The sequence below is a fragment of the Zonotrichia albicollis genome, chromosome 1, assembly GCF_047830755.1.
Source record: "Zonotrichia albicollis isolate bZonAlb1 chromosome 1, bZonAlb1.hap1, whole genome shotgun sequence".
NCBI lineage: Eukaryota > Metazoa > Chordata > Aves > Passeriformes > Passerellidae > Zonotrichia > Zonotrichia albicollis.
In genome coordinates this window covers 69,107,417-69,127,808 of record NC_133819.1, presented here as the reverse complement: position 1 = coordinate 69,127,808, position 20,392 = coordinate 69,107,417, and the positions used below count along the sequence as shown (strand labels likewise).

General features: G+C 43.0%; 1 protein-coding gene across 1 annotated transcript in view; it reads right to left on the bottom strand.

Annotated features, from left to right (window-relative positions):
• Positions 1-799, bottom strand: part of F13A1 (coagulation factor XIII A chain) — a 129,921-nt gene extending 129,122 nt beyond the window's left edge. Inside the window, exon 1 of the mRNA XM_026790222.2 lies at positions 673-799. The gene's annotated coding sequence lies outside the window, so the exon portion shown is untranslated. The remainder of the gene's footprint in view (positions 1-672) is intronic.
• Between the last annotated feature and the right edge of the window lie 19,593 nt (positions 800-20,392).

Sequence of the window (20,392 nt, the reverse complement as noted above, 5' to 3'; positions counted from 1 at the left end):
TAGCTGAGCTCTGTGCTAATGCAGCTATATTGCTTACTGTACTTACAGCTAAATAGTTTAGCGCTCTCTTTGAAATCTGTTCATCAAATTGCACTGTGCAATGGAGAAATACTTTTTTTAGCCTTCACCACTGCAGGGCACCTTGGAAAGCCAGGTGTCACACTACTGTGTCCTTCACACAAGTAGAAGAGTGCTTGTGCTACCCTTGCAGACTTAGCATATTAAACATACCTTGCAGAAAGACCACACCCAAGACAACTCACATAGCTTAAATGTGCCTAGATGAACCTGCCTACAAATTTCAACAGAGATGCTCTCAGGCACAAGGTTAAATCCAGGAATATGGGTCTTCTGTAGCAGTAGGTCCCAAGACCAGTAACCCCCCCATTTCAATGAAAATCAGCCCTTCAGCAGAGCCTATAGAGGAAGCTGTGCTACTGAGAAGACATTGCCACACACAAATGGGTGTTTTACCTTGGATATAGCACCTGCCACACACTTAAATGCACTTACTCTACACAGGCTCAAAACAGAACAGCTGGACTGTGTCTTACCCAGTCAGAAACGCCCCTAGAGCAGGGAGACCTATGGCTTTAACTCTGCTCTAGAGTTAAAGCTCTTTCTGTCCATAACAACACCAAGTTGTGCAGAGGTTGGTACTTTGGTACTCACTGAGGGCCAAGGTCTTTTTCCAGAGAGGAGTCCCATGCTGTTACAGACTTGTTGCTGCTTTTACCTACAGCCCTTGGCCACACACAAGCCCATAGGGGCAGCTCCACTGCCTTGTGTACAGATGTCTGGTGTGCCCCCAAGTCCACAGGGAACAAAAAATCCTCAGGTGCCAAGCCCCCTCTGACAGCATGCAGCAACACTCAGCGGTGCTTGGAAGGGACAGACACAAACAATTCCAAGTAGCTCTTCACTGAAACAGGCACCAAGGAATCTCAGCTCCTGGACACCAGAGTAGCTATCTCCAAGTGCTGCTCTGGGAGAAATGCAGTACTAAATTAGCAGCTACCCATGAAACACGCAGCTCACACGATGCCTGATGTATTTTTGGCCTGATGTCTGTCTGCCAGCACCCTTTAGTGAATTTTCTCCTTAGCTAATTTTAACCAGATTTGAAAGGAGGGCTGGACTATCACTGATAATTATATTTTTATAAGTTTCAGGGATCTGACAGCTGGAGAGAGAGTTAAGACCAAAATTAGTGCTTTCTATCAAGGGAAAGCAGGCAAAATTCAGCCACTATATATTCTAGCAAGTCTGAGACAGCCAACAAACCCATACACGTTTGATGGCAGAGTAGCATTGCTGGCATTTGCTCTTTCCAGAACTGGTAGTTTTACAGCAGTGCATGGTTTAGGACACAAACTCTTCAGAGTCCATGTTTAATTATATCTGATATTGTCATAATAGTTTCTATCATTTTGTTGAGGTATTTCTAACAGCAGAGCATCAACTCAAATTAGGTTGATTTGTGAGGGAGCAGTCAAAAATATCTATTTTATTGTAGGGAAAAAATGCAATTACAACACCTCAGAAATTACTTTTATTCCTCTTGAACAGCCTGTTGTTCAACTTTAATCTTGCAGTTACTAGAAAGTAAGTTGGACAGTGAAATCTGTATTTATTAGAAAAGAAGCTCAAAGCATGTCAGGCCAATATTCGGTTATGTGTCAAATTAAGGGAAATTGTGTTTTGCCTCCAAATTAAAAGAAAAACAATTCTTGGGGAATAAAAATGTCATTGTTCAAGGAAGAGTAATAAAGTATGAATGCCTTTCCTTCAGCTGGCTCTCTTTGTAAATGAGCAAGAATACAGAGGTCAATAAATTGTCATTACCCAAGCTTCATAAATCCTCAGTGGCTGGATTTTACCATGTAGTTTAGGTTACAAGACCTTATGAAGGGCCAAGAAAGATTCATTTGGAGTATTTATAGGCAAAGATGAGGTCTCCAAACTTTTGTGGTTGTTACTTGCAGTGTCAACACGAAAAAAGTTGCTGGTCTTGGAAACTGCTGGTTCTAAAACACAGCTCTCTGCACATGAAACCATTAACAGAAGCCTATGGCCACCGGGTAGAATTAGAGCGTTTACATGTTTATTATCAAGCACAGCTTTGCTAGCAGATCAGTTGCAAAAGACAAACTAATTTTCTATTTATTTTTTGGTTAAAAGTAGGGCAAGGACAGATACAGATAGCAAACATCCCTGAAACCTGAAGCACAACACAGAAAGGAAAAAGCCGGAAAGTTGATTAGAACAGGAAGTAAAATATGACAATCTATGCTCTAATTTGCATGAATCTTACAGGGAGCTACCCAAAGACTGCAAATTGGTTCCTCTCATAAGGATTCAGTCCCTATACCAAAGAACATGTTGAGCTGTAAAGGATATATAGCAGCACAGTTTGAAAGGGGAAAACCAGAAAAAAAACCACCACAGAATGTCTAGCATGCACTACAAAATTAAAAGACTGCTGAAAAGCACTTTCTGCTTTGTGGAAACAAGTCTCAACTTATCTGAATTGTCTTGTAACTAAGGTGTGAAGGAAATGTGTCTATTTGGGTACAACAGCCTGAAAAAATCTGGAAGTGTATGTTCAATTAACTATGAGTAAAATTTGGGCTTCTGCTTACCCTAACCTCCTTAAATTCGAAGCTTGTGTTACTTGCACACTTCAGATGATCTTTACTCCTTCACTCCCTTAGAGTGAAGTAAGCTCAGCATGTCAGGCCCTGTCTGACATGTTTCTTTCTGTACTGATCCCAAAATACAAGCCATATCTTGCCATCCTTGTCCAGCAGGACAAAGAGAGCAGCCTCTGTGGTAGTGTATAAATGTAAGAAAGCCACCATGACTGAGTTCTGAGCCAGACCAGAGGGGGACAAGTGACCATAGGAAAGCTGTTAATTAAGCCCTGCTTCTACCATGAATAGGCTGATGGAGGGCATCATTATCAAAAGGAAACATGCATCTCTTCAAACAAGCTGTTTCTTGTCCTTGCTTAGTTAACAAAGAAGCCATTTGAGTATGTCAGGTTAAGATTACTGTACACACTGCAAGTATGGGAAGTCCTTGAAAGCAACAACAACAGATAGCATGTGATAGCATTCAGAGCACAGCTTTTACTGCTCCCATGCCTTTGTGAAGCTCTTGGTGACTTTGCATATTCTGAGCAGGGACACAGGAAGTCTATTAAAAAAGAATTATTAAATATTGATTTATTTTTTTCCCTGGCAGTGAGTATCAAGATAAATGCCAGAAATTCATCTGTCCTGTTGAAACTGACCCAGAAAAAGTGCTTCCTCAAGTTCAAGTCCATGGAAAAGGAAACAGGGGCAATGATGCAATAAACTTTTCTATCTTACCTTCATAGATCACTCATGAGAACCCATGAAAGTGGCCTGAATATTGAGATTACAACATTTGGCAGAAGGGACTTTGCAAGTGCTCAGGAATTTTGCTGATCCTACTCCTTGCAGTTGTCTGTCCTCCCATAGAGTTCTGGCCATAATCTCTCAACCAGGAATTCCTCAGTGATACCCAGTAGCCTGTGCCATCTTTCCACTCAGCTGGCATACACCGCCATTTACCCAACTTGCAGCTGCTTCTGCAAAGACTCAAAAGTAAAATATTTGCATCAGATCTCAGTCAGAAATTTTGAACTGTCCTCCCTAATAGCTAATAAAGGAGTACCATTCAGCAGTTTGTTTCATAAACACCAAATTAACAAAAACTCCCATGTTTCTTCCAGAGTTCAGCACTGGATTTTAAGGCCAGTGTGACTTTGTCCAGAACTGGAAGAGCTCCAGGGCTGAAGACAAGGAGGGTGCCAGCACTAGTGATGGCATTGAAGCTCAGCTGCAACTCGAACTAGGATACAGTCTTGCTGGCACCTCCAGTGCTACCAGATCCACTTTTCGGAGGGAAGGCTGGAGGACATCTTAATGAGTTATTCAGGCCATAGTCAGGTTGTTCTCTGCTGACAGTGCAACACACTCCTTTGAGCTAGGGCTTCAGCTTACCGGTGTTTTTCCAGAAAATTTGGAACAACTGACCTCTTTGGAAGAGTAGCCCAAGGGGGTTGTGAAGCTTTTGTCCTTGAGGATTTAAGCACCTGACTAAGTAAAACCCTTAGTAACCTGGTCTAACCTCACTCCCTATCCTACTTTCAGCTAGAGATGGGACTACAGATTTCCCAAATTCAATTCCAACCTGAATTGTCCTATAATTTTGGAAAAAACATAGAAAACTTGTGGATAAATAGTCTTCTGCAATTTTTTTCTCACATAGAGTAAGAGATGATATTTTTTTCAAAACTTAAGTCATAGAAAAAATTCCTGTTTGCCTTGTGTCTTACTCAGAGTTGTTGTTATGGACGAAACAACATTTGGCTAATCCAAAGCACTGATCCTCATTCCAACCTCTTGAAACCTAAGCCAATTTCTCTGTTTCATTTTGAAGGTTGCTCATTGGCAGTCTGTTTAGGCCTGGTGGCCTGAAACTTTAGGGGGGGGGGGGGGGAAGAGGAGCTAGCTCATCAATTACATGATGAAAAGAGAAGAACCCTCTCTAACAAATTCCCCTTAGCAACATTTGCCAGAGGGAGAAGCTTTCCATGGGAATCCCTTGAGGGGCACAGAGAGATACCTGTAAAGGTCTTTGGCTGAGGTATGCCTAACTTTTTATGTGTTGTCATGTACATTTCAGTTTCTTCATTAAAGCAGATGTTTTCAGCTGGAGATGGGTCTTAAAGCCATTTTCACATACAGGAAGAAAAAGGCAAAACCAAAGTTAATTGTGCATGGGGTGAGAGGTGGAAGTTTGCACAGCTGTGGCAAATGGATCATGGTATGGAGAATATTGAGGAAGTTTTATTTCTGAAAGGAATAAAAAGACACTTTCTTGGGAGAGTTTCTGATGCCTTACAAAAGCATAAGGATTGTGTAAGACACTTGCTCAAACTCTTGCACAAAATCATGGAACCACAGAATAACAAGTACAAAAGAACTTCTGGAGGTGTTCTAGTCCCACTTCCAAAGATGAGATATCACAGTGTTTCTGAACAACTTCTTCCAGTGTTTGGCCATCTTATCTGTGAACATTTTCTTCCTTACATCCAGCTGTAATTTCCCCTGCTGTGACTTGTGTCTGTTGCCTCTTGTCCTTCCTCTGCTACACCAAAATCTAAACTATATTTGATGGTTCTCACAGTCCAAGCTTCCTTAAGAGATGGACATCAAGCAAAGACATCAGCTGGCAGAACATACAGTAACCGTATCTGGTGACAAAAGTGACTAATGGGTGACACAGAGAGGTGCAGCATCTACTTTTTAAGTAAAAAAGTGAAATCTGCTATATTTATATTCTTTCATGCAAAGTCTGAACTTACTTAACTCATGGCTGAAGTACTGTAAAATCAGTGTGAAATACTGGGAAATGTCAACTATGCTGTGAGAAAACCTACCCTGAACCAAAATTTAGACACTACCTTAAATAGCAATTTCCATTGTAATTGTCCTCCCTTCACCAAGTTGCTCAAGGATGGCAAACATTCCTCTTTGTTCTCCTAATCCTAATACAAGTTCATTAATTTGCTCTCCACTTTGGAAGTTAACCAAGTATTACTAAAAATGACCATTCAGGTACAATTTCTGTCACTTGCATTTGTAGCAAGTCATGTTTTGCCCTATGACTAGTCCTGTTTATTTCTGGGTTGACAGAAGTGGCAAATTCTGGCCCATAATATCTGTGTGCCTCAAAAATAGAGAATGGAAGAGAGACAGTGAGAAGAGATTAGAGTACCATGTATGCTCAGTGACCACCCACACATGCCTGCACCCCCACAGAAAAAAAGTCTCACTCTACAGAAAGTTATTAATTGTATTTTAGAGATCGACAGGTTAATTGAGCTGTTTTGGGGAAACTGACTACAGAATCAGTTTCATTCTGTCATTACATTTTGTCAAATTAAAAATCCAAGTATATTTTTTTAAATCTGTGAGGAAGCCCAATAAAGACTATGATGGAGTCTAGGACACCCTCACATTCTTTTCCACACTGCCTGCTTTCATTGCATATCATGAATATTGGCATCAAGTTCCCATACATCTAACTTCCAGACATTATCCTCCTTTTACAAGCTGGCTTTCACTGAGCACTTTGTATTTTAGGGTATGAGCCTGAAAAAACATGAAGAGATAAGTCAAGTTTAAAGAGAATAAAACACAAACAAAAACCTTCCAAAACATACTCATAAAAAGTAGAGATGAAGCACAGAGGGGTTTAAAGTGTTTAAAGATTTATTTTCCCAGCCATATTAGTGAAGCGTCTGGCAGAATGGTGATTAAAGCTTGCAGTCACAAAAAGTACATCTCGCCTAACTCTATTTTTTCAGCAAATGCCTTCACTGTGTTTGGGCCCTTTTGAGGGGAAGGAACCAAGTGACAGCTATGACATTGTACCTAGGAGAGCCAGACCTCTCTGGGGGTTCTTCCAAAACATGCAATAATAGAAGGCATACTGTACTTCTATACACAAGCAGATATGAATAGCACAGTGGTGGGCTGTCCATGCTCTACAGACTTCCAGTCCCTACAGACTTCACAAAATCTTGAAAAGAAAAGAACCAAAAAAAAACCCTAAAGCAAAAAGCCTTCAGATCAGTAAAATTAAAGCTAGTTCCAGGTAGTGTGGTGCTGTGGGCTAGTTTATATACCAAGAGTACACAGTAGACCTCTTTGAATAGCAGAGTCTAGACAGTGTCACTAGCACAAAACTCAGTCTCAAAATTTCCTACCTCTGTTCTGCACAGTGTATGGCAAGAGCTCCACACAAAGCAGAGCATTCAGGTTTGTAGGACCTGGCTGCTGCAGTGCAGCATCAGGTGGCCTGTTACATAGGCACACACTGTGCCAGGAAAACTGCAATATTGACATATTAACATCAATATTGATATATTAAGATTGACAAGCTGAGATGAAAGAGTGAAAAGATGAGGAGTCTATCTCATTTTTCACTCAGAGGAATTGTGGAGCTTGGTTCCAAACTACCAGCTTTTCTCCTCTGCATATGTCAAGATGACCCCCTACTTCCCACACAGCTACCAAATTTTGTGTATTCACAACTTCCCTCCTTCACTCTAGCTCAGAAACAGCAGAAAACGATCCTACATTAAATAAAGAGCAGGCAGATTTTGCAGCCCATCCCTCGGGTCTAGGCACCAGAGAGAGGTTTCTGAGTGTACAGAGATGGAGACAGCTTTCAGGTACACCCAGCCTTCTGTATCTGACATGGTCACAATAACCTTTGTTCCTTCAGGCTCCTTCAGACTCACCATCAACAGCACCAAAGGAGAGGGCTGAAGAAGCATGGATGGTTACAAGGCCCTGTTGGCTGGATTGTTTTTTCATTAGTGTAACACAGCACTCTACAGCCCTGGTTATTAGTGTGAGACTTCAACCATCATGAAAGCCACACAATCCAGAAAATCCAGGAGTGCAATACTGTTTTACACTGGTGTAAACACCACCATTACAGAGAATGCCTTCCCACTGGCTTTTCATCAGTTAGCAAGTGAGGAGGGAGGTGTTGCCATCAGCACATCTGCATCATGCAGCTGGGACATTCTGCTGCCACTCCACCATCAACAGAGCAACATTCTCCCTCTCAGCTGCAGGGTAAACTACCTTACACACCCCGCTGCCAACCTTGGTACTCTATCCTAGACTCTGATTTTTTCAGTTGGTTCAGCAATAAAACACCTAATGATGCTGGTGCCTGAATCATCATTGGTCTCTGAGACAAATAGCTTGGGCATCCCTCTGCAGAACGATTGCTCCAGGCTCTTTGCAGTCTCAAGCAGGCGTTAACACAGGCATGTGTCCCCTGCATGCCGTGCCCTGCTTCCATTAGAATGTGTTCTAAAAAATTCCATTTTTTGCAGCAAGATAAACTGGTCTCTGCTCCTCTGCTGCAAGTGCCTATTCTAAAGAGGGAGTCTCTGATTCCAGCAGAGCCTCCCTCCCGGAGGTGTGGCACTGCGGGAAGGAAAGGAAGACTGGGGATTGCACTCACAGTGAATGGGATTAGATGGCTGCTCTTGCTATTTTATCGAAAGCGCCCCTTCTCCAAGCAACACTGATTAACATGGATATTTAAGTAGAATCAAGGTGAGATAAAGAGTATTGTGTTAATACATATATGTATTCCTCCCTCTTCCAAACGTCAGCAGTTAGCACACCTGATGAGAGATGCTGCAAAGAAATGATTTCAGGTTGAGTGCATCACATACTGACTCACTGCCATGAAGCTCTACACTTCAACAGAATTCCTGGTGAACAATGATGAAATATTCATCAGTTCATATTTGTAAATGGCCCAGCAACATACTGAGTAAATGACCTCCAATGAAGTGCCTCGCATTAAAATGGAACAGCAACCAGCTGAAATGAGGGAACTACAAACTATGCATGTGTTTTGTCAGCACAAACAAGCAGCAAACACAAACAGAAAGAAATCTAGTTGGACTCATCATCCTGACAGTGAGAAACAAATGAGAAGCCAGCCTGTTCGCTTCATCAAGACCCACTGGTGGTGCTGCCTGTGGCAGGAGCGAATAGGGCAACCTGAGCTAAACATTTCTTCCTGCCCTCTGTCACAAGTAGAAAGTGAACCAGGCAAGGCAGGAGGTGGAGCTGCTTGTTCTCCCCACATGCTGGCCCTGATTGTTCATCACCTCAGGCACTGCTAGTCCTTAACTGCAGGTCTTGTCCCTAAAGTGGAAAACACAAGCACATACCCTCCAGAAGAACTGGGAAGCCTGCCCCTCCCCAAACAGATACATGATGCTGGGCAGGAGCATCCTCACACTTAGCATTTCTTGCCCTGCTTGCATGCTTTGATGGGAGCCCCTGCAGAGAGCGAGCCAGGTTTGCAAGGGGGGCAGGCTGTGGGCATGGAGGTGCCACTCAGCACTGCTCTTTGTCTGGGGTGCTGGTAGCCAGTGCTGATTTAAGCAGCAGAAGGCTGGATTTTCTGTCCTGCTTTCAGCAGTCATCATTATTCAGGATGCGTGTTTTCCAGGGAGGTTGCCAGAGCTGCACTGCACCGCTTGTGATGGTTAATCCTTGTACGGGAAAGCTCCACAATGGAAACTGTGAGGAGAATGCAAAATAAATTAGGAAAACCTAGCAAGCCATCATCAGCCTTTACAAAACACAGAAAAACCCAGGCCTGGCCTCCCCCAGACCTTTTCCAAGGTACTTTGTTGAAATTTATCTTAAAAACCCTGCTGCCCCAGGGCTTCACAGAGAGATGAGCTCCCACCGCCAGAGCCAGGTGGGGGATGGAGCCCTTTTTTTATAATTTATTTATTAATTAAATGCACGGTGATAAGGCAGATCTACATGCAGGTCCACACACAGCTCTGCAGGCTCGCTGGGGCCTCGGCAGCCGGGAACTTGAACAAACAGCACCATCAGGTGGCTCTCCGGGAAATAGATGTGTGGAAGCGCCCAGGATATCTCCAGGCGGACCTGGCCATCCCTCCGCTCTCCTCTTCCAACCCTCCCAGGAGGGAGGGCCCACAGCCCCTCCTGGCAAAATCCAAGTCCAAAATTGTTAGAGAAACCTCCAATGGCAGCAAGACACATTCAGAATAAGTGGTAAGGGAAAATTTTTGATCTGCTTCCTTTCCCCTGGCATGGAAATCTTTTATGTAGTGTCCTTTCCATTGCTGTAGGCTGTGTGTATCCCAGCTCTGACTACATGGTTTAAATGACTCCTTTACAGGCCACCAGGCATCCAGAGCACCCATCTGAGCCTGGTACAAAGTTCAATTCCTTCCCTTAGCCTCTTCAATTTTTGAGGGCACTGGCAAATCAATGTTTTCACCTTGAAAATGGTTCCTGGCCTACAACCCCCATTGGGGCACTGCTGGCATCCATCTCCCCCCACCTGCACAGGGAAGGAGGAGGATGCCTCCTTCAGCCTCAGGCAGGTGTCCTTTGACCAGAGACTGCCTTTGAAACACAGGCTTCTTCAGCCTGTTTGTTGCCTTCTCCTGTGTCTCACATATTTGGTGACTGCAAAGCCTTTCCCACTAACTAACCAGAGCAGCTTTGGTCCCCTGAGAGTCACAGAGCAGATAGCACCCCAACATAAAGATAAAAGATTCATCTTCTAGAATCCAGACCTCAGCCATTTCACAAACTCTGCTCTCAGGCTCCTGCTTGTCACCTTTACCTATCCCCCTAAATAGGGAAGAGCAGTGGGTAAGACAATCTGAAGGAAAGCAAAATGCTCTTGCACCCACAGTGTTGCAGCGACTGCAGCCATACCTATTCTATTTCCATGATTACCAGAGGAGGGACCTATGCCATCAGTCTCAGTTGCTTTTCTCATACCGGGATTTTAAGAGTTTTCTTCAGGTTGTTCTCCACTTCAGTGAATAATTTGATATTTCTAATGGTCTCCTGCAGACCTAAGGTAATTTAAATATTAATGCATATAAAGAATATGTTTAGTTGTTTGTACTTATTTGCTTATGCACACATGTTTCTATAAGTAACTATATGTATGCCTTACATTTATATAAGACACAGAAATCAATAGGCACATAAACACACACACAGTCACATTCACAAACCTAAAGGAAAATTATTCAAAAGTGTGGTTACTCACCTCCTCTAGGAAACACTTTGGTTCACGGTTTCAGCCTTGAGTGCCCACAGTCTGAGCTTACAGCAACAGCCCTGAAAATCAGGACCTTCCATTGTTATGTTTGTGCTTATGCATACAGAAGGACTGATTTACATACCTAATTTCAGGCCTCTAATTTTCAAAACCTTGCGGCCTGAAGAGACAATCCAGTGTTTCCAGTTATACTGCCTCCAGGGGCACTTCTGTACAAAACACATCATCCAGTCACCTTGAAGGGATGTCAAAGCATTGCAAGTTGTTGACAGCCCATCTCAAAAACCTCTGCCTTCTGTAATAAAGAGACCTCCCAATTCCCAAATATGCTCAATGCAATAAAATTTTTGAACATCCCATATAAAGTTGATAATAGAGCACCTATCACAAAAGACAAAAAAAGAAGAGGAAATGAGATTATATTTCCCATCATGGCATCTGCATTAAGCTCAATAGCTGCTTATTTTTACTATAATTGTGCCAAAGTCATTTTGAATTTCATTTTCTTCATGCACCTTGCTCTGAAGCTGAGATATTTTGGGAAAAACAATGCACAAGACAGTACTTAAATGCAATGGCAACATCTCACCAGTTGCTACTAATGATGTCAGAGGAGGTCAGGTGGGCACAGAAGTATGAATTGTCCCTACATTTGTACACTCTTCGAGGGGCTAAATAGCACCCAGGAGAACTGAGGTCCTCCTAGGACAGACAGAACACAGAAGTAAGACAAAGGAATGTCTTTTTAACTGCCACCTTAATTTTCTTTGCTTTCAGGCTCTCCCTCAGCCCTTGCCTTCTATTTTTCTGCAAAAGGAGAATGCAGTGCTAGGGGAAGTCAGCTTGCAGCAGCATTGGATCATGGGAGAGCCTGCACAAGCCACCTCCAGGCACTTCTATAAGTACCTCTTTTCTACACTGGGCTGTCAGTTGTGCTGCTCTATTCTTGCAGAGCCATGGAGCAAGATGCTTGGGGTGGATTTGTTGGCAGATCAGTAGGGAATCATAATATTCCTGCCAAATTCATTTTCTCATGTGACCTGATCTTGACTTAGAACATGGATTTCCTACAGAGACAAGTTTGAGCAGTGCCAGGAATTTGAAAGCCAGGTGGTCTGCAAATAGGCTCTGAGATCCTATTTCCTCGCGTCATTCTTTCCAGACAGCATGGAGTGCGGGCTGGGGTGCTCACAGCAAACCGAGTCCTCAAAACCAATGCAATTGCTCCTTCCACCACCATAATCCTCTGGAAGAGCCTGTGACAGAAGTGGGAGGAAAGATGAGCACGTTTTCTGCTAGGAAACAGATTCAGACAGGCTTTGACCAAGAATGCTAGTGAAACTTTTCTCTGCCAGAGGAAACTCTAAAAAAAAATCCCACTTTTTCATCTCGGCAGCATCCAAATCTGGCTTAGCTAGTCCAAACTGTCGTGTCCTTGCTAAGTCAGAAATCCTATATTTGTCTATTTGGAAGGGAAAGCTATCAGGCAAAGGCAGATAGGCTTTTCTGAAGAAAGCTATCCATAGGTTCACTGATCTCGTGGGACAAGAAGGTCCATATAGTAATTTTAGATATCTGGCAATCTGCATACTAGAAATACCGTATGGCTCCCATCCATACTGACTTCTATTAAGGAAACAAAAGCTAGAATGAGCTGGAATCTCTCCCAGATGATGATCTCTGAATATCCATTGAGAAAAAGCAGCCTACCTTAATATATTACTTACCCCATCCCTAAGAAACTCTCATAAAAAAAAAAAAAAATTTTGGCTCCCTGAAGAGGAACAATAGCAGTGTTACAATTGTAATGGGATATCAGACCAGGACCTGGACCAAATATCATGGTCACAGAATGGTTAAGGCTGGAAGGCACCATTGGAGGTCATCTAGTCCAACCTTCCTGGTCAAGCATGACTCCCTACAGCACATTACTCAGGATTCTGTCCAGATGGTTTTGAGTGTCTGCAGAGAGATCCCTCAGCTTTTCTGGGCAATCCGTTCTAGTAAAAAAAGTAAAGAAGTTCTTACTCATGTTAGGTGAAACTTCCTGTATATCAGTTTCTGCCCATTGCCTCTGTCCTTGGCACCCCTGACGCTGCTTTTCTCACTGTTTTGTCTCAGCGGGAACCAGGAGTAATGCACAGATTACAGCTGTCTGCTTCTGGATTTCTTAATCTTCTTGTACAGCTACAGAAGGATCCCTGACACAGAGCAGGGAGTCGCAGCATCATCCTAAAATGGCTCCTGTCATTCTCTCTAGAAACATTACAGAAATGGCAATGGTCCACAACACATATAATCCCATATCTATAATTGCTGCCTTGTTGGCAAATTCCTGTCACAGATTGCACTCAGTTCTATCCCACCCTCACATCAGATGCAATCCACACCAACCTGTGCCTGCTGGAGTGCCCGTCTGAGGGAGCAAGATGGAGAATAGCTCACTGGTCTGGCACTCTTGGGAGACAGAGAACTCAGACTTTGGCAAGTCTGAACCCTGCACCTCAGCTGAAGCCACCCCTGTATCACCTCTGATTTCTGAGGGCCCAAGGAAGGGATGGATGTAGTGTGTCCTTCTCCTCCACTCTCCCACTCCCTCACTCCTTTCTATCCACCTTAGATGCAGTCGCAGCAGCCAAGGTCTCCATTCACAACGTGGAGGGAGTGATATCTTCCAAAGAAGCAGCATTTGAAAAAGCACAAGTCACTGAGAAAGCAACCTCCCTGTTGGCATTGTGCTGATGGCTAGGGGACACTCAGAAAAACTGTGTTTCTACAGTCAGAGAACAGCAGGACAAACTCAGGAATAGCTTTGCTGAGAACAACTGCAAACTTCCTTAACACATTTCTGGAAGAATGTAGCTGGGAGAGTGTCAGCAGAAGCTTTGAAATTCATTTGCAACAGACTCACAGCTTTCTGGCAGTAGGCTGACCAGTCTGAAATTCTTTCCTTAAATCCATGAGAATCCAGTTTAGTCTTTCTTCAGATGTAGTTCCTCTGCCTCCTTTTTTAGTGTCCAAACAAATCCAACATCTCCACCCATCAGTCAAAAAGGAGAAGAGAAACACAGGTTAGGGAACACTCAGGTACCACAAGAAGCAAATGGCATAGTACGTCAATGAAATCCCAAATTATTGTCTAACTTAAGCCTTGCTTTCTTTCCTGGAAGGGCTGAGCTGCTTGTTCACAATGTCTGCTGCTAGTAAGAGAATTCCACTTTCAATTGCTCTCCTTTTTACACTTCTCTCTCTGAATTGGCACTTCTTTAGGTATCTCCCAGCACAGGATTATGAGACCATTCTTAAAGATTGCACATCAGGCCTCTGTGGAAATCAATTAGATCATGTTAGGGAAGGAAGACTATCAGTGCCAGGTGATCCAGAAGCACAAGGGCAGCTATTTTAGACATTTATCCCTGCTTGCAGATGGCTGTTCAATCCAAAACCCTGCTGAGCTGCCAAGTTCCCCAACATAATACTTGTGTGACTACGAAATTCCACCACTGCAGTGTGTGCATTGGCTGTAGATACCTGATACCCATAGATATCACTTCCTGCCCTGTTGGGTCACCTGCAAACAGAATTTGTCTGTAGAGCCAGGAACTCTGCTCCTTAGATCAAACATTAACTAGTCCTTGGCTAAGTCTGCTCTGTCACAAGGTCCCAGGGCGTATTATGAAAGGAGTGTCTGGACACCGCTGAGCATTTCCCAGGCAGGAAGCTGAGCTTATTCTACAGAGTCACTCCCCCATGAACACAGAGGAACCTGCATTGGCCAAGATGGAGAAACACTTCTACCAGGAATGGCGAAACATTTCCACCAGAGTTGCAAAAATGGACAGATAGCACATGACTCAATGCAACTGTCCTGGTGTGCTGTTCCTTACTGCCTAACATGCACTGATCTGCATTGATCCAAAATTACACTCCAGCACCTCAGTGTTGGCAAACAAATTCAGTTCGTCCAGGAGGGCCACTGGGTTTTGACAGAGACCATTGATCCACTGTGATCCCGATTCAACACCAATTTAAACATATTGCCTGGCTGAAGACCCACTCACGAGCACTGTCATGAAGTAACGCCTAAGAGACTGACTTCTGACATAATGACACCTGCCAAGTTCATGCTGAACCAAAGGCTGTTTCCATGTCTAATTGAAGGTGCCTCACCAAAGCCACGCACTGAGAGGCAGTTCACAGAAAGGAGAGCACAGCAGTGTGAAACACCTTTTCTCACTCCTTTGAAGTTGAGGTTTCAAAGCTTCTCCCATTCTGAACTTTATCTGAACAGGATGTCACCTCTAAGGCAGATCAGAGCTCTTAGCCCAGGAGATGTCCCCACGTTTTGAGCTCCAGCTCAAGTTTTGAGCTCCAGTTAAAGTCTGTTAACCTATACAGGCTACTCTGGAAGTGGAGTGTTCTTCTAATTGCAGTGCTTGGTCCTGGTGCTGAGAAAATTCCTCTTCTGATAAGGCATATTTCCACAATGTTGTAACAGCTCTTTCATAAGAAGCTTGAAATTCGGTGAAGTGGTATTTTCTAAGGAGAACAGTATCCAGTAGAAAATTCGCACCCACCTCAAAACCTAACTCTGCAGCCATAATTCTGCACAGCTACAGAGACTGGTTGGTGGAATTGAGGAGAGGAGAGACAGAAGTAAATGAATACTTTTTCCTTTGCACCACAGCAGTTTTTGCCACTTTTATCCTGGCTATGATTTTGGAGCCCACATGACTCCAAGGCCAGAATTTCTTTTCAGCTTTAGACCACATACATTTGCATCATGAACATGCAATGTAAACCTCAAATAAATGTATGTGTCATTGTCTCTGCTCTGTGTTACTAAGTCTGCTTTCCTCTCTCCCATTCCCTTATGCAAAGGTGCACACCGAGGACAAGTTGACAAAAACGACAATGGTAGTCCAAGAATAACATCCCAAACTCTCAGTCAGTCTCACTTTTCATGGACATATGGGACCTTAGGCACATCACAAGCATGGCTGTCCTCTCCAGACAGCACCACAACAAACTTATCCTACATTTTCTCCTTGCATGCAAACAAACGACAGAGGGATAGTATATAACACTCGCCTTTCTGCTCTAGGATCACAGAATGGTTTGGGGAAAGTTTAAATTTATCCAGTCCAACCCCTTGCAAGAGGCAGACAGATTTTCAACTGAATCAGGTTGCTCAGAGCCAGATCTAACCTGGCCTTGAATGTTTCCAGGCTCTTTGGGCAACCTGCTCCAGTGTTTAACCAATCTCATCATAAAAAATTTCTTCCTTATACTTAATCTAAATTTACTCTTACAGTTTCAAAGCAATAACTCTCATCTTATTCCTACAGACATTAATAAAAACCCTTCCCCCATATTTCTTGTAAGCTCTCTTTAACTACTGAAAGGCTGCAATAAGATATCCCTGGAACTTTTTCTTCTCCAGGCTGAATAATCCCAACTCTGTCAGCCTTTTCTCTCAGGAGAGGTATTCTATCCCTCTAATAATTTCTGTGTCCCACCTCTGCAAGTGAGGAACATAGCTGCTTCATGACAGCAGCCTAATTTCACCATTTTTCCATGACTGCCCACCAGTCCACTCCAGGGAAGACTCGTTTTTAACGAGAGGGAAAAGCTTTACACTGCACACCTCTATTACAGCTGCACAGCCTAAGGTGTGTATGCTGGTTCAAGCACACTCCCTCTCCATTCGGCAGCAGATGAGCCAGGAAACTTTAGCCTGTCACACAGGCTGTAGAATCCAGATGGAGTCCTGAAAAGTTGTAACAACATGAAACTGAACATTTAATATAAATTATAAAGAGAAGAAAGAAAGCTCTTTCCTTTTCTCCATACTACTGACTACTCCCTTTTCCTTAAAGCTTTAGTTCTAAAATGAGCTGGTAAAATTTAAAAAGTAGCTGCCACAGTAGTCTGCTACTACATAGTAGTAGTAGTATAAAGTAGTATAAAGTAGTATAAAGTAGTACAAAGTGAAATTAAAACCCGATGTGTATAAAACCATATAGACTTATCCTATATATTCCAAATAGCACCAGTGTTCCATGAAGAGCAGACAGTTCTGAAAAGCAGTTCAGTCCCAGGCAGCCACTAAGGGCTTGTACTGAGAGCATACCACGACGCAGCAAAGCTCAGCTTTACAGCGGTTACAAAAATCAGAGAACATCAGCCCCATTTGCAAGTCCTGCTAGCATCAAATTTTGTTGCTTTGCAACACTCTCAGCCCCTTGGTTTGGTCTTGGAAAGACAAGGGGTGACTGGAGTAGCTGGGTTCCCACCCCAGGTGCTGGGTTGGCAGCTAAGGGCTGGTGGATCCCAGAAACTTTCATGCCCTTCAGAAGGAAGAAGCCCTGAGGGCCTCAGGCTCCACTGCTCTCTGCTCCTGGCAGGGCTTACAAGGTGCATGAGTCCCATCAGGCACACTGCTGAGGGCACAGCACCTCAAACATCCCCAGCACTAGAAATCACAGAAAACAAAACTCAGGCACAGCTGGAAAGGGAGTGAGAGGGTGGCACATCAGCTTGTATTACATTTCTGGGTGCGGCTCTTTTTGAACTAAAATACTAAACACACTATTACAGGCACAGTAGGAAAATTTTACTTTTATTGAGAGAAAAGGTATCACCTTTGGAAAGTCTTGTTGCTTTGCTGAGAAATTTTCACTCATTGTCTTTGACTAGGAGGAGATCCATGCTGAGAAATATAATGCAGAAAGCTTTTGTTCAGAGTGAATTGCAAAAGAAAGTAAGATAAATCAGCAAAGCTTTTAATATGTAGTTTCCCCTCTGGCAACATTTCATTGTATGATACAGGCACGCAAAAATGCCAAAGGAAAGAAAGAAAGATTTTGGCTTGAAAGAAGGTACTTAAACTTTGGTTAGGACTCACCTGATACTGGACTTGCTCAATAGAGAAAAAAAATCCTTAAATAAAACAGGCTCTTAAGAGGAAACCCCACTGCTGAGGTGAAGCACTAGCCAGGTCTACACTTGAAAAAGTTTTGCAAACACAAGTACTTGGCTGGGAGGATATGAAAAACAACATGCCTATAACTAACTTGGCAAAAGTCACAGTGTAGGTGCAGCTGTATGAGTGCAAGCAACAGGCCCCTTGACCACCAAGCCCTGCGACTGGCTAAGCCTCTGCAGGGAACCCAGAGAGTAATCAAACAACTCAAGGGCAAGGATGCTGTATGAGCACAATCCATTAGGGGATGGCGGGGGGGGTGATTTGCTATGCCAGCAATCTTTTTTTTTTAGACAGCCTAAGAAGTTACAGACATTAATGTAACATTATCTGCTTACCAGTGGGCTCTGTATCTCTTTACTCTTCCCAATTATATTACAAATCTTCTTGATAGGGAACAAGAGATTTTTTTCACTCTTTAATATGTCAAAAATATCTGATCAAGGTCAAGAGTCCTCTAGGTATATGAAGCCACTGCCCCTCAACATCCTTTGCAGACATTTTTGAGCTGTTTATCTCCATGGTCAAAACCTTCAGTCAGGCAGATAAAGAAACACACTTGTTGGCCAGATAAGCAATGTGCCAAAACAGAATTCCCTCTGCCAGAACTGATACCATTTCTTTTAGATGTAGTTTCTCATCCCACAGGCTTCGGCTGTCTGAAGGGAAAGTAGTTCTCAGAACATATGGAGTTGGTAATAAAGCTCTTTCTAGGAGATACAAGGAATGAAATGGCGAAACAGTGTCTGCAGTACATGCTGTAAAACCTGAAGTAAAATTCCATTCCAAGTAAAATTCCCTTCCCACTGAGAAAGAACAACATGGTGGGACAAAGTGGAAGTGACAGCGTGGCTTTCCAAAACATTAGCTATATCATGGCTGTTTTCCCTCAGAACATTGGCTACCCAAAACCTGCTTGAGACACACATTCCAACCTCGCACTCACAAAAAAAATCTTGTGACTTGTCATTTTGAGTCAGTGTCAGGAGCACTGCCAAAAAACAAGGATGAAAAAGCTGTCTTGAAAGAGCAAGAGAGAGTCTATGCACCAGAAGGGGAAACAGTGCCTGTGTATATCAGAGTTCCCAAGCTCAGCTACCAAGTTGTATTTGGTTTCTGCTAGATCTACTCCAGGCACCCTAGTTCCAGTGAAGCCAGAAGACTTGTATCCCACAAGTCCAGTGTTGTTTTATGTTCCCAGGCTTAGACCAAAATCTCTACAAGGCAAAGCAAAGACACTTAGATGCAGAGAGGCTGCCTTCTGCCAAGAGGACTGCTTGGAGTCAGGCTTCGAAAGCCACAACCAATGGCAACACTGCTCCAACAGGATGGGCAGGCAGAGGGAAGGGTGGTAAAGAAAAGCCCATTGCCCAGGAAATAATTCTAGTCCAGATAAAAGTTCCATTTAACCCATTAACTTGTTCCCAGTAGTGTGGGCAAGTAGGCATGGAAAGAAGAATAAAAGTAGGCCAAGCCCATTTGCTTTCTCCCATGTATTTTTGCAACTTTCAGTGATTCTTATCTCAGGGGAGGTCCTGGTCCTGATTTGGCTTGTTTATTGAATGATCCGCAGGAGGTCTCTCTTTGAAGCATTTATCCTATCTTTTCATTTGCTTTGTTCATTGCTATTGAGCATTAGCGTAATATTTTAAGTGAAAGATCATGATGGTGTTTCCTAAAAAAAAAGTTTTGGAAGTTACATTCTCAAGGTCCTGATCTGAAGTACTTCGTGTTCTGTAATACATCGCTATATACAATTTTCACTATCTTTATAGACTTTTGTGCCAAGAGACTTTTATTTTATGTGATTTTAATTTAAATGTATTACAGTAATCCTAGACATTGTCTCTCCCTACTATTCCCTTTTCAATTGCTCTTCCTTTTGTCAACTATCTTCAGGGTACAACCTAAGTCCAGTCAAATCAGATCTGTAATTCAGATCTTATTATGTGACTCATATATGTTCCATGCCTAAGGACAGTTGCCTGGATTCTCACTCTGGCCCTGGACATAAAATTTACCATTATGATAGCATCCAAAAATATGAACCAAGCTTGAGCCTCATTATTTAAAGCAAGGTCTCTAGGATTGCACTGAATTGGCTTTTAAATTTAATACATCACGGTTGAAATCTTGGCTGTCTCCTTAATCTGTGGGATTTCTTTTATTACCTTCATTGATGCCAGGATTTTGCCTGAAGAATAGCCCTACCATTTAGCATTATTTCATAATTATCTTGTTAGGTGCTTTCCTGTTTACTAAACAACATAAGTTTTCCCCTGTTCAGCTTTACTTAGAGGCAGAGCAAATGATACTTACAGCCTTCAAAGCAAGAAAGACTGAAATGGCCAAAGTGATCTTTTATCCAACTCTGTTATACTACAGAGCCAATTTCTCCTTGTCTTGAGCTCAGAGAAGACTATTGCAGACATTTGCTTTAGGGTTGAATTCAGCTTGTAGCATTTTTCCAGTTGGTGCTCTGTCCAGAAAAAGACCTTTCTGGCAACTGCAGTTTGAAATTCTATTCCAGCCCTGGATCTTAAAACTGAATCAGGGAATTTTACTGGAGATGAAGGAACTCTCCCTCCTTCCCTCACTCCTTCCCTGCCATCTGCACCAGCCACTAATTTCTGCATAAAGCACAGCTTTAAAAGAGCTAGTGCAAATGTACATTTCCACTAGAGAGCCATTAAGTAACCAGGCAGA